Raw genomic sequence first — 14,562 nt, 5'->3', positions numbered from 1 at the left:
AGGAGATTTTTATTACTGATTCAATCTCATTACTCATTATTGGTCTGTTCAGGTTTTCTGTATCTTCCTTATTCAATCTTAGTATGTTGTATGTATATAGGAATTTATCCATTTCCTCTAGGTTTTTCAGTTTTTAGTTTACAGTTGTTCATAGTAGCCTCTGATAAGTTTTTGTGTCCTTGTTGTATCAGTTGTAACGTTTCCTTGTTCATTTCTGACTTTGTTTATTTGGGCCTTCTCCCTTCTTTTCTTGGTTAGCCTAGCTAGCACTTTATCAATTTTGTCTGTCTTTTTGAAAACTAAATTTCATTTCATTGATTTTTGTATTGCTTTTTGGTCTCTATTTCTGTTCTGATATTCATTATTTATATTCTTATACTAATTTGGGGTTTGTATTGTTCTTGATATTCTAGTTATTTGAGGTGCATTGTTACACTGTTAATTTTCAATCTCTCTACTTTTTTGATTTAGCCATTTATTGCTACAAACTTCCCTCTTTGCCTGCTTTTACTATATTTCATAGGTTTTTGTGTGTTATGTTTTTATTTTCATTTGTTTCAAGATTTAAAAAAATTTCCTCCTTAATTTCTTCCTTGACTCAGTGGCCACTCAAGAGCATGTTGTTTAATTTGCATGTGTTTGTACAGTTTCCAAAGTTCCTCTTGTTATTGATTTGTGGTTGTATTCCACTGTGGTCTGAGAAGATACTTTGTATAACTTTGATTTCTAAAAATTTGTTGAGACTTGTTTTCTGTTCTAACATATGTCCATCCTAGAGAATGTTCCATATGCTGATGAGAAGAATGTATTCTATAGTTGTTGGATGAAACGTTCTGTGTCAGTTAGGCTTATTTGGTCTAAAGTGCAATTAAAATTCAACAATATATTTGTTAATTTTCTGTCCTAAATGATCCATCTAATGCTGAGAGTGAGGTATTGAAGTCTCCAACTATCATTGAAGTAGAGTCTATCACTCCTTTTAGATTTTTAAATATTTGCTTAATATATCTGGGTGCTCCAGTGTTGGGTGCATATATTTTAAGAATTGTTATAACCTCCTGCTGAATTGATACCTTTATCATCCTACAATGGTCTTGTCTCTTTTTACTGTTTTTTACTTAAATATATTTTATCTCACAGAATTATAACTACTACTACTCCTCAATTTTGGTTTCCATTTCCATGGAATATTTTTCTCCATTCCTTTACTTTCAATCTATATGTGTATTTACAGGTGAGATGTGTTTCTTGTAAGCAGCATATAGTTGGGTCACGTTTTTTATCCATTTGGCCAGTTTATATCTTTTAAGTAGAAAGTTTGATCCATTTACTTTCAAGATTATTCTTGATATGTGAGGGCTCATTCTTGTCACTTTTTTTTTTTAATTTTTCTTTTTTTTTGAGACAGAGTCTCGCTCTGTCGCCCAGGCTGGAGTACAGTGGTACCATCCTGGCTTACTGCAACCACTGCCTCCCGGATTCAAGCGAATCTCCTGCCTCAGCCTCCCAAGTAGCTGGGACTACAGACACATGCTACCCACTACATCTGGCTAATTTTTGTATTTTTAGTAGAGACAGGGTTTCATCACATTGGTCAGGCTGGTCATGAACTCCTGACCTCATGATCCACCTGCCTCACCCTTTCAAAGTGCTGGGATTACAGGTATGAGCCACCATACCCAGCCCTTGTCACTTATTAATTGATTTCTGGTAGTGTTGTATATCCTTTGTGCCTTTTTTTCTCTCTCATTTATTATTGTGGTTCAGTAGTTTTCTGTAGTAGTAATATTTTAGTCATTTTTCTCCTTCATTGGTATGCTTGCTCTACCAGTAGGTTTCATACTTTCATGTATCTTAATCATGATGATACCTATCATTTCACTTCCAGGTGTAGGACTCCCTCAAGCATTTCATTTCTTGTAGCGTCAATCTAGTGATGATTAATTCCCTCAGATTTTGCTTGTTTGGGAAAGACTTTATTTCTCCTTGGTTCATGAAGGATAACTTTGCTGGGTATAGTATCATTCATTCAAATTTTTTTTCTTTTATGAACTTTTGATGTATTATCCTATTCTCTCTTGGCCTATCAGGTTTCTTCTAAGAAATTTGTTGTTAGTCTGATGAGGTTTCTCTTATAAGTGTCTAGAAAGCTTTCCTCTTGCTGGTTTTAGAACTCTCTCCTTGTCTTTGAGTTCTGACAGGTTGATTGTAATGTGCCACAGAGAAGAACTTGTTGCATTTTATCTCTTTGGGGATGTCTGAGTTTCCTGTATCTGGATATCTAAATATCTTGCTATACTTGAGAAGTTTTCAGGTATTGTTTTGTTAAATAGGTTTTCTATCCCTTTCATTTTCTCTTTACCTTCTGGGACACTGAAAATTTAAATATTTGATCACTTTATGGTGTCCCATATGTCATGCATGCTTTGTTCATTCTTTTTTATTTTTTTTTTAATTTTTGTCTGGGTTACTACAAAAGACCTATCTTCAGGTTCTGAAATTCTTTCTTCTGCTTAAGCTAATGGATTGTTGAAGGTTTCTAATGTATTTTATATTTTATTTAATGAATTCTTTAGTTCCAGAATTTCTGTTTGGCTCTTTTTTTGAGGTCTCTTTGGAAAATTTCTCATTCATATCCTGAATTGGTTTTCTGATTTCTTTGAATGCTTTTCAGAATTATCTTTTATTTCACTCAGCTTCTTTAATATCATTTGTTTGAATTCTTTTTCCAGAATTTCATAAATTTATTTTTTTTTCTTCTTTGAGACAGAGTCTTGCTCTATTACCCAGGCTGAAGTGCAGTGGCATGATCTTGGCTAACAGAAACCTCTGCCTCCCAGGCTCCAGCAATACTCCTGTCTCAGCCTTTCAAGTAACTGGGACCACAGGTGTGCACCACTACACTCTGCTAATTTTTTTGTAGAGACAAGGCTTCACCATGTTGCCCAGGCTAGTCTCGAACTCTTGAGCTCTAGCAATCTGCCCACCTCAACCTCCCAAAGTGCTAGCATCTTAGGCATGAGCCATGGCCCCTGGCCTAGGATTTCATAAATTTATTTTTGATTGGAATTTGTTACTGGAGAACTATTGTATTCCTTTAAAGGTATCATATTTCCTTACTTTTTTAATGTAGTTCAGGTCCTTAAGTTGATATCTGCACATCTGGTGTAACAATCACTTTTTCAAATTTTTTGAATTTGTTTTTGTAGGGAAGGTCTTTTTCCTGAAGATGTGTTCCTTGGGTAGGACATTATGGCTTTGATTCTGGATACATGCAGTAGTATATTCTCCATGATTTATTTTTCTTTTGGCTATTAACAGCATCAGTGGTGTCTATGATTTCCTCAGTCACTTATGGTTCAGTTGTTAGTGGAGGCTATGGTGAAGTTTGCTGGAAATGGAGTCCCCAGATGGGCCTCTCCTTGGGCCCCAGTGGTAGCAATGGTGGGCCACACATGCCTATCCTTAGGCGTATGCTGCCACTGCTGTAAGTGGATCCAGGTAGGCCAATTCTTGGGCCTCCAGGTGATTTGCTCAGATGCCAGTAGCAGCAGCAGTGGGCCAGGTGAGACAGTGGGTCCTTTTATCTGGTCACTGGGCATGATGTGGATGATGGCGTAGCACTGACATGACAAACCTCTGGCCTCTAAGCAGTCTGTGCTGGTCTTGGCAGTGGCTGTGATGGGCAGGGCAGTCCTCAGGCCTGCAGCAGTCTACACTCTTGCAGGGGCATCTAGAGGCTGCAGTAAGCCAAGATCACATCACTGCACTCCAGCCTGGGCAACAAAGCGAGACTCCATCTCAAAAAAAAAAAAAAGAAAAAGAAAAGAAAAATCTCCGTCTGACTTTTACCCAACAGCCACTAGATGGCCTCACGGAAAAAAAAAAATGTCAAAAACCACATGATTCAGTCAAAACCCATAGACTTGATACAAAGACTTATTCAATCTATGAACTTCTGTTTTTGTTTTTATTTTGAGATAGAGTTTTGCTCTTGTCACCCAGGCTGGAGTGCAATGGCGCCATCTTGGCTCACTGCAACATCCACCACCCAGGTTCAAGTGATTCTCCTGCCTCAGCCTCCCAAGTAGCTGGGATTACAAGCATATGCCACCATACCTGGCTAATTTTTGTATTTTTAGTAGGAGACGGGGTTTCACCATGTTGGCCAGGCTGGTCTCAAACTCCTGACCTCAGGTGATCTGCCTGCCTCAGCCTCTCAAAGTGCTGGGATTACAAGCGTGAGCCACTGCGCCCGGCCAGAAACTGCCACTGAAAATTCTCCCACCCCTTGACCAGCCCTCATGTGGGCTAAGACCCTACTGAGGTTCTCTGCCTCCCTCCTGTCTTCACAGGAATCCCCAACTGCAGAAGAGATGAAGGCGAGACCTGGCTTCTTCCCGGGAATGGTTGCTGGCAATGGGACGCTCTCACTTTCAGCTGCCTCTGAGTTTGGATGGTGACTCACACCCCATGTCTGAGCCCAGCCTCGCTTTCACCCTCCTCTACCTGCCAAGCCCTGCCTGTCCCAGACACCACCGGGTTCTCATTTCCTTCCTCTTTCCACCAGTCTGAAGAAGAAAATGGCCAAGAATGAAGTCCTCAGGACATTAAGATGACGTACAGAACACAAAAAGGAGAAAGATTTTGCTGTTATTCACCCCCACATCATTCCCAGAACACAAAAAGGAGAAAGATTTTGCTGTTATTCACCCCCACATCATTCCATTAAGTTTCTTCAATCTCTTCTTCATCCATGTAGCAATAACCCTGGGGGTAGGAACCAGCAATCCAAGTCCTCCAAATGATTTAGCAGTTCTCCAAGGATTATCTGACTCCATAAGGATCGACATTTATGGTTGTCTTTCTATTGACTAGGCTATTTTATAACCCTATAAAGACAGAAGTTTAGTTATAGAAAAACTGACAATAATACAAATTATTCTTTTTTTTTTTTTTTTTTTTGAGATGGAGTCTCGCTCTGTCGCCCAGGCTGGAGTGCAGTGGCCGGATCTCAGCTCACTGCAAGCTCCACCTCCCGGGTTTACGCCATTCTCCTGCCTCAGCCTCCCGAGTAGCTGGGACTACAGGCGCCCGCCACCTCGCCCGGCTAGTTTTTTTTTGTATTTTTTAGTAGAGACGGGGTTTCACCGTGTTAGCCAGGATGATCTCGATCTCCTGACCTAAATTATTCTTATCCATAGATATACAAATGAATTTTGTCTAGTAGAGATACATGGAGTTTTAGAAAAGATAACCCCACTTCAATTTATAGTATATGAACCAGTTTTTTGTCCATTGGCAAATTCAGCATTACTGGTCATATACATCTCTTTAAATTTAATCTTTTTCTTTTTTTTTTTTTTTTTGAGACAGAGTCTCGCTCTGTTGCCCAGGCTGGAGTGCAGTGGCGCACTCTCGGCTCATTGCAAGCTCCACCTCCTGGGTTCACGCCATTCTCCTGCCTCAGCCTCCCAAGTAGTTGGGACTACAGACGACCGCCATCATGCCCAGCTGATCTTTTGTATTTTTAGTAGAGACGGGGTTTCACTGTGTTAGCCAGGATGGTCTTGATCTCCTGACCTCATGATCCACCCACCTCAGCCTCCCAAAGTGCTGGGATTACAGGCGTGAGCCACCGCACCCGGCCTAAATTTACTCTTAACTGGATTTAACCATTTTCTGGCTCCCTCATTAATTAAGGAGTTAAATAAATAAAATCTTCAACACGAGTTCATTTTATATTTGTATGACAGCCATAATTTTACTTCTTTGAAAATTATACTTTAACATAGCGATTCTCAGAGCAAAGTCCCAGACAGGCTGCAGCATCACTCGGGAGCTTGTTTGAAATGCAAGTTCTCGGTCGGGCACAGTGGCTCATGCCTGTAATCCCAGCACTTTGGGAGGCCGAGGCGGGCGAATAACGAGGTCAGGAGTTCGAGACCAGCCTGACCAACATGGTAAAACCCCATCTCTACTAAAAATACAAAAATCAGCTGGGTGTTGTGGCGTGTGCCTGTAATCCCAGCCACCCAGGAGGCTGAGGTAGGAGAATGGCTTGATCTGGGAGTCGGAGGCTGCAGTGAGCTGAGATGGTGCCACTGTATTCCAGCCTGGGTGACAAGCGCGAGACTCTGTCTCAAAAAAAAAAAAAAAAGAAAAAGTAACAGAAAAGAAAAAGAAATGCAAGTTATCAGACCTCGCTCAAATCTGCTGAGTAGGAAACTCTCGGGGCAGGGCCCAGCCATCTGTGCTGTAAGGAGCCCCCCAGGTTCTTCTGAGGCACACTCAGGTTTGAGAAGCCCTGCTTTATCCAACCCGTAAACACTAACAAGATGCTACTTTAGTCCCGACTCAAGAAAACCTGGAACCTGACCATCTCTGTTGTCCCTAACCCAGCCTGCCTGTGATGGATATTCACAGGCCACTCTTCTCTCTCATCTCCAGGGACTATCTCACTGGTCCCATCACTTGTTCCCTGTCTTTCCCCACAGCAGTAAGGGAGTGAGCAAGAGTGTTCTGTGAGCTGGATAAAACAGGATTGTCAAGGTTTCCTTCAGGGGGTTCACTTAGGGCCTGTTTGCACCTGCAGGTCTGACCCTGTGGAGCTAAACCACCCACAAGCTTCATAACTGATGTTCCCAAAGCAGGGAGCATCTGGCCATGACCCCAGAGAGAAGGGATGAGGACAGAGGTAAAAACAATCTCAGGACCCAGCCTCAGATGTTACGTTTCTTCTCTCCTCCTGCAGTAATAGAGCGTTATTTCACTGCTGGCAGATGCAGAATCACAAGCTCATTGTGCACTGGGCTGGAGCACATATGCCACCCATTTGTCTTGCAGTCTGGCTGGGCGCTCTGCCCTGTTCATGGGAAGCCTTCCCTGATTGCTGAATGCCAAGCAGGCTGGATAATCACCCCTCAACGGGGAGAGGATCCACCAGAAACACTGCCTTCCCTTTCCCAGCACAACTGATGGGTAGGAAGGGCACTCTTGTCCCCCTTCACCCCACCCCCACCAAGCCAGCTGGAGCCGCCTGCTGCCTGTGTTCTCCTGGGAGCATATCACAGGGGTACATAGAGCCCCGTGGGCAGCACCATGGGGAAAGGGCATTCTTGGGAGGTAGCAGAGCACAGTGGTGAAGACAGGAGGCTCAGCAAGGTTTGGGTTCAAGTCCTGCTTCCTCCCCCACTTAGCAGGGTTGTGAATTGAGCACGTTTCTTCCCTCTCCTAACCTTCATTTCCTCCAGAATAGGGATGACAAGGACACCTTCCTCTAGGGGTGCTATGCAAAGCCCTTAACACAGAGTCAACCCCCAAGTGAGTGTCTATAGTTGGTGGTAGCTGTTGATGATAAAATAGATACCCTAAAAAGCACCCTGGAAGGAGAGTAGATGAAGGACAGAAAATAGGCATTAAACACAAGCTGAACACAAAGGCCACAAAGAAGCTGGGTACTGAGGAAACTTGCAATGGATGAGAAGCCCCCAGCCTGCATTGCAGCCCACTGGCAACCGTACATAGCTGTAATTTGCTTTGTAAGTTGATGCACTCAACCACAGGACAAATGGGAAGACCAAATTGGAAAATCTAAGTGGACACACTTTGTCAAATGGAAAAACACTAGACAAATGAGTGTTTTCTTCCCTTTTTTGTTTGCCAAAATCCTTGTTTACAAAATCTTTATAAGCCTAGGTTGAAGACCTTTTCTTACCTAAAACCAGTGGTTCCCAACTGGAAGTGAGTGTCACAATGGGAAAGATTGCCACTGGCATCTAGTGGGCACAGGGCCTGGATGCCACTAGCCATCCTATAGTGCATGGGACAGGCCCCACAGCAAAGAAGCGTGCAGCTTTAAATATCAACAGTGCTTAAAGCCAAACACAGTTGCCTAGATTAGAACAAATCACTCACTCCGTGCTCCTCAAACACCTTGCTGAAGCCTGGGTTGGAGCCGTGGCCTGAGTCTGCCAGGTCTTGTGGTTAGCTGGTGGCCCCCTGGTACCACAGAAGGGACACAGCTTCTGAACGTGCTCAGCCACTCACTGGCCATGACAGAGGAACAGTGGTTTAGCTTCTCTCAGGCCGTTTCCTCATCTACAAAATGGAAAATAGAATCCCCATTTGCAGGATTATGGTAAGGATTACATAAAATACTATATGTAGAGACCCTGGCACACGGTAAGGGTTCAAAAAGTTATTGGGATGTGTCATCTTCGACATAACCTCAGGCAGCCATAGCAATGTCTTACATGTCTGCATCTCCCGCAGCAACTTAGGCTACACCATGCATATAGTATAGGCACTCAGAAACTGTTGTCGCATTATAGTGAAGTCTCACCTGAGAACCAAGCCTCAAGAAATAAACCCAGCCCACCTCATGGACCTATAGACTTCCATCTTGTAAATGGTTTTGATCTAGTCTTCAGGATGCACCTGCATCTCAGAACTCCCTCTGTTTCTCCCTGTCTCCAAGCCTGGGTCCTGTCCATTGAACAGGGAGGCTGAGATCAGACTTTGATTCTTTTGGGGACACCCAGAACCTTGACCACAGTTTGAGAACGACTACCACCGCCTGGCCTTTCCCGGCTGACTGACTCAATCACCGATCGCTCCCCCACTCTCCAAACGCCTGCTGCAGTGCATGGAGAAAAACGCTGGGGGAAACACCATATTTTCTAACAATGGGAGGGATACAAGTCTGGATGAGTGTGCTATGCCTGGAAAAGAGAGTGGCCATCACCCAGTCCTTCAAGTTGAAGAACTTTTCTAAATACACACCCCGTCCACAACCACCCACTGACACACACAGCTTGGCCACACCCTGAAACAAACGTGGGAAGATCTTCTCTCTCCCTTAATGTGGAAAGAGCTTCTTTCTCCCTTTTGCCACTGCAGTGCTTTCAGGGGCTCACCTACTACCAGCTTCTTCCCTGCTAGTGGACACATCAGGGAAGGCAGACTGGGTCAGGAATGAGGACAGCCCTGAGTTCAAGTTTGTAATCCCACCACCAGCTGGCTGTGTAATCCTAAATCCTGTCACGTCTCTGAGCCTCAGTATTTTATCTGTGAAATGAGAGACAAGAAAATCTTGAAGGGTCTTTCGAGCTGTGCTACTCTGCACTCTTTCTACCACCAGTCGTGGCTTTGCTCCCACATGGACCTGCTGAATGCGACGCAGACAAGCCCTGATCCATTCTAAGATCAGCCCTTGCTGCTTGTCAAGGCCTGGATCTCCTACTACTGTATAAGGTAGCCCCCAGAGAATGGCAGGGGTGAGATCTCTCTGTCAGAGTTCTTTGGCATGGACACAATGAGTCCTGGCCCTTCCGAGCCCCTGGAGGCCAGGCCAGGCTGCCCAGGAAGTATCAGGCAGGGATCAGATTGCAAAGATACATGGCAACACAGACACTCTGCCAGCCCACAGGAATCCAGGCCAAGAATAGATAATACTTATATCAAGCATGCATCATCATTGCTAGGTGTCTTAGAGCTAACTGCTTCAGGCGCCACATTGTTCTTAGCTGCTTCTTCCAAATCCCTCAGTAAAAGGAATCCAGGCATAACCATCAACTAAAAGAACTCAACTCCAAATCTGCTCATCTGTCTTATCCCCAAATCCCCCTTTCCTCCAGGCCCCTGGTACTGTCACTAAGCTCAGGTAACAATTGTCCAGAGCATCTCTGGAGCTTCATGAGCACAAAGCTTTCTTTCCTATGTGAAGCCAGAGCAGAATGCTGCCATCTGCCAGCTGCCCCACGCTCTCAGCTGTGGAGTAGTTGCAGAGTGGTGTAGGGGAAAGAACAAGAACTCTTAAGTTATAATCTCAGCTGTGCCACCTTGAACAAATTACAATCCTTAATGGCTTTGAATCTCAGTTTGCCTGCTTGTAAACTGATGTCAGCAATACCTACCCTGTAAGATTGACCTGAGGATTAAATGAAACTCTGCAGGTAAAGCATCTGACCTACACTAGGTGTTTAGTGAAGAGTAGCTATTTTTATAGACTTTCACTGACCTGGCTGAATAATTTAGTTCCAGAAACAAAATGGACAGTTTGAGAAAGAAGTGATTTAAAATGAATCCCAAGCCAGAGGTCCTTTTGGCACTGTATTTAAAGTGAATTGGATTCTGTTTGGATTAGGGAAAAATAGATTTGTTCTCTAATAATTTAACAGTCAGTTCAGACAGATGCCAAGTCCATAAAGAACTCTCTGATTTTGTCATGCGAACCCCACAGCGGAAGTCAGACCCATGCAGATTCAGGGTTTCAGGTGACCTGAAGCAAATCGTTTCACTGGCCAGACTAGATTTCAGTGGTTCCAAGCCCAGCTACCATTCGCATTACCTGGAGAGCTTTTCTAAACTATGGGTACCAAGCCCCACTCCAAACCAGTTTCATCAGGATTTCTGCAGGGTGCAGACTGAGTATCAAGAATTTTAAGAGCTTCTGGGGTGATCCTAATGTAAGCTCCACTGGACCAGAAGTGCTCCCAGATCCCTCCCTCAGGTATCCCTGGTGCCTGCAACCATGTATGATTCAGAGTAGACAGTATATGTTTATTGAGTAAATGAATGAAGATTCTGACTCGCCTTTTTGCTGTTTTCATGTTCATAATTTATGAGGTAAAAGAAGAAAAGAAAAAGAGTTTAATCCCAAGAAAGAATCACAGAGCAGAACTGTCCAATAGAAATTTCTGCAATGGGCCAGGCACGGTGGCTCACGCCTGTAATCCCAGCACTTTGGGAGGCCGAGGTGGGTGAATCACAAGGTCAGGAGTTCAAGACTAGCCTGGCCAATATGGTAAAATTTTGTCTGTACTAAAAACTATTAAAAAATTAGCTGGGCGCAGTGGCAAGCACCTGTAATCCCAGCTACTGGGGAGGCTGAGGCAGGAGGATCGTTTGAACCCAAGCAGCAGGGGTTGCAATGAGCCGAGATCATACCACTGCACTGCAGCCTAAGCAACAGGGTGAGCCTCCGTCTCAAAAAAATTAAAAAAAAGAAATTTCTGCAATGATGGACATGTTCTATAATCTGTACTATTCATTACAGTATCCAGGAGCCATAATGGCTACTGAGTACTTGAAATATGGCTAGTGTGATTGGAGGAACTGAACTTTTAATTCTATTTAATGTTAATTAAATTCGAATTTAAATAGACACACATGATTTCTGGCTACCATACTGAACAGTGCAGAACATCTACCTTTTATAAACACATCTATACCTGTGTGCCTCCATGCCCCTTTTTTACTAACAGCACCCCATTTACCCTTAGGGCAGTCCTTCTCCCCCAACCACCTGTAGTCTTGGCTAATGAAATTGCCCCATCCTCCTCTAGCCAAGGAGTAGGCCAAGGATCCAAGCTAAGTCAACAGACTCTTCTCTACGGAAATTTCACTCTAGCTTCTGTGTCACAAGAATAGAAAATGAGTCAGAGCAGATTAATATGAGTGTTGATGCGCTAAGACAACGTGCATTCGTTTGCAGACCATTAGTCCAGAGTGTGACGATAACAAAAGTGATACATGATGTGTTAGGCATCATTATCATCCTCCTTGTCATCATCAAAGTGGATTGTACCCAGCAGCTCGAATGTGCCTGCTCCTGTACTAGGTATGTAATTTGCCTAGCTTCTCTTATGCATCCTATCTTCATCTGTAAAATGGAAATCATACTCATCCTAACTCTTCCACAGTTTTTGTGGAGACAGCAAAAGGAATAATTGTCATGAGGGCCGGGCATGGTGGCTCACGCCTGTAATCCCAGCAATTTGGGAAGCCAAGGCAGGTGGATCACTTGAGGTGAGGAGTTGGAGACCAGCCTGGCCAACATGGTGAAACCCCATCTCTACTAAAAATACAAAAATTAGACAGGCATGGTGGTAGGCACCTGTAATCCCAGCTACTCAGGAGACTGAGGCAGGGAATCACTTGAACCTGGGAGGCAGAGGCTGCAGTGAGCAGAGATCGAGTCACTGCACTCCAGTCTGGGTGACAGGGCAAGACTCTATCTCAAGAAAGAAAAAAAAAAGAAAGAAAGAAAAGAAAAAGAAATAATGGTCATGAAAGCTTTGAGCCAAATAAAGAGTTACCCAAGTATCTGCTGGAGGAATTGTTCCCAAGGCATAGGTGTGGGGAGTCATGGGAGTGTTTGATGAAGGACCCAGGATCTGAGACCAGTTCACAAGCTGTGCCGCACCAGGTAAGTCACTTGTTCTCTCTGGGTTTTTGGCTTAGATAAGACTGGGTTATACACATCTCTTTCCAGTTTCACCATTTTCTAATCTATTTGCAAGCCCCCTTGCCTGACACATATCCTCTTCCACTTCTATGCACACATGCCAGAAAATTCTCTAGCCTAGTCCATGCTGACCTTGTACCCAACTCATTTATTCTTTTCCCAGTTCCCTACCTGACTGAGAAGTTTCTCTGGGTATGCACTCCCACAGCTTCCTGAATAACCCTCTGGCAGAGCACCTTATGGAAATCGTGCTTAACTATCTCCTCCACTAGTAGACCATAAGTCCAACTAGGGCAAAGGCCATGTCCCTCTTATTCACCACTGCTTCTCCAGTGCGCAGTACAGAGCCAAACACATAGAAGATGTTCTATGAATACTCACTCTTTGAATGAATACCCTACATCTATTGTATTTGTCATTTCAGAAAACACATGGTATTATCTAATGCTGCGTAACAAGTTAGTCCAAAACGTAGCAGCTTAAAACAAGAATAGTCACTTATCCTTTCTCAATTTCTGTGGGAGATAAAGTCAGACAGGGCACAGCAGGGCTGGTTGTTCTCTGTTCCATGTCTGGGACCTAAACTCTAAGACTCAAAGGCTGAGGACTGAAAAGATCTGAAGTCTCAGTTCACTACGATCTGGTGATTGGCTCTGGCTGTTGGTTGAGAGCCCAGCAGCAGTTGTCAGCCAGAACACACTCATGTGGCCTCACCATGTGGCTTGGGCTTCTTCAAAACATGCTCGCTGGTTTCTTCTGAGAAACCAAGAAGAAGCTGTCTCCTTTTTATGATCTAGTCTTAAGAGTCATACAACTTCACTTCCATTACATTCTATTCATTAGAAACCAGTCACCAGGTACATTCCACATTCAGGAGGAAAGGAATTAGATATCATTTTTTGAAAAGAATGGCCAAGAGCATGCAAGCCAATTTTAAAACCAGCACCACTTGGCTAACACAAGAAGCAATGTATACAGTGAAAAACAAGTGTCTGAAGAAGTAAGACTTCTGTTCACATTCTAGCTCTGCCACTTAGTAGCTGTGTGAGTTTTGGGAAATTACCCTCTGAGACTTGGTTTATACAATACAGGGTGACAGTTGTTGATCCCTAGTGACTTTTCTATGCTTGGAGTCTTCTTGCTTCAGTGAGTTTAAGAAGATCCAGGCTGAATTAACTTTCTTGGAGTCTTGTGATCCTTCCCATCACTGATAACCCTTGGTTTCTGACCCTGGAGGTAGTAAGAGGTTGCTACAGGAGCACAGGAGGTACCCAGAAAGTTCAGAGACCAGGGACAGCTTTAGGGAACAGATGTGAAACCACTGAGGCCCTGGGGACTCTCTAAGGCCTTTAACCCAGCCCTTGTGTAGTAACCTCAGCTTGTCAAGAAATGCAATGACTCCACAACTAAGGAATCTGAATCTGCCCGCTAAGGCCAAGGAATCTGCATTCTCCCACAAGACTGTGATTCATGCTAACTACAGGGTGGGGAGAGGGAGAGCGTCTTAAAACACACACTCAGCTGTCTTTTCCTAAAGTTCTTGGCTTAGCCTAGAGATAGTGCCTTTCCCACGGTTTACAACTCTATGGCATGACGGAGGCCGAGGGTACGTTCAGTGTCCAATGCTCAGGGGCCACGCACCACAGCCAGTTGTACTTTCACCTTCCTCTAGGCCAGCCGACCCTCCCCAAGCATTGCCTCCCACGCCCACGTCGCAGTCCCACCTTGGTCCGCGGGGTCTGGAGCGTCCAAAGCCCGGTCAAAGCAGACGGTCTAGGGGCGAACTCTGCGCACCCCATTCCCACCAGTGCAGGCAATCGGATAAAACAGGGTGACTTTCATCCTTTTCGTTTCTAGAGGTAGTGACCCTCCTGTCTCAATCCCTAGATGTACTCCTGTAAGAACTGTGCGCGCTGGGAGGGACTCTGCACTCACTCACTGTGACCACCTCGGCTGAGATATGGGGAAACTGAGGCCTACAGAGGAAAGGGAACTGCTGAACGTCCCAAAGCAACACAGGCACTGAATCTGGTCTAGAATCCCACTCTTCCAGGCCAGTGCTCTCGGTCCTACCCGCTGAGGGCCCCTGCGAGGAATCCTTTTCAAGAAATTCCCCACCGCAGGAATTCCTTCTGCACTAGGAATCTCCATGGATTTGCGCTCCGTTTGGCACGTTGAAAATTTCCTCCGCAGCTTCGCACCGGCTTCCCGGTGCCCTGACAGCTGGGTGAGGAGGGAGCGAATGCCCACCGGCGTCCTTGGGGTAACCTGGGCCAACTTGGGCCAAAGGGACCGCTGCGGGGGGCGGAGGA

Source organism: Trachypithecus francoisi, unplaced genomic scaffold (assembly GCF_009764315.1).
Source record: "Trachypithecus francoisi isolate TF-2019V2 unplaced genomic scaffold, Tfra_2.0 Lachesis_group3, whole genome shotgun sequence".
Taxonomy (NCBI): Eukaryota; Metazoa; Chordata; class Mammalia; order Primates; family Cercopithecidae; genus Trachypithecus; species Trachypithecus francoisi.
The sequence above is the reverse complement of the archived record's forward strand: the minus strand, read 5'-3'. Positions refer to the sequence as shown.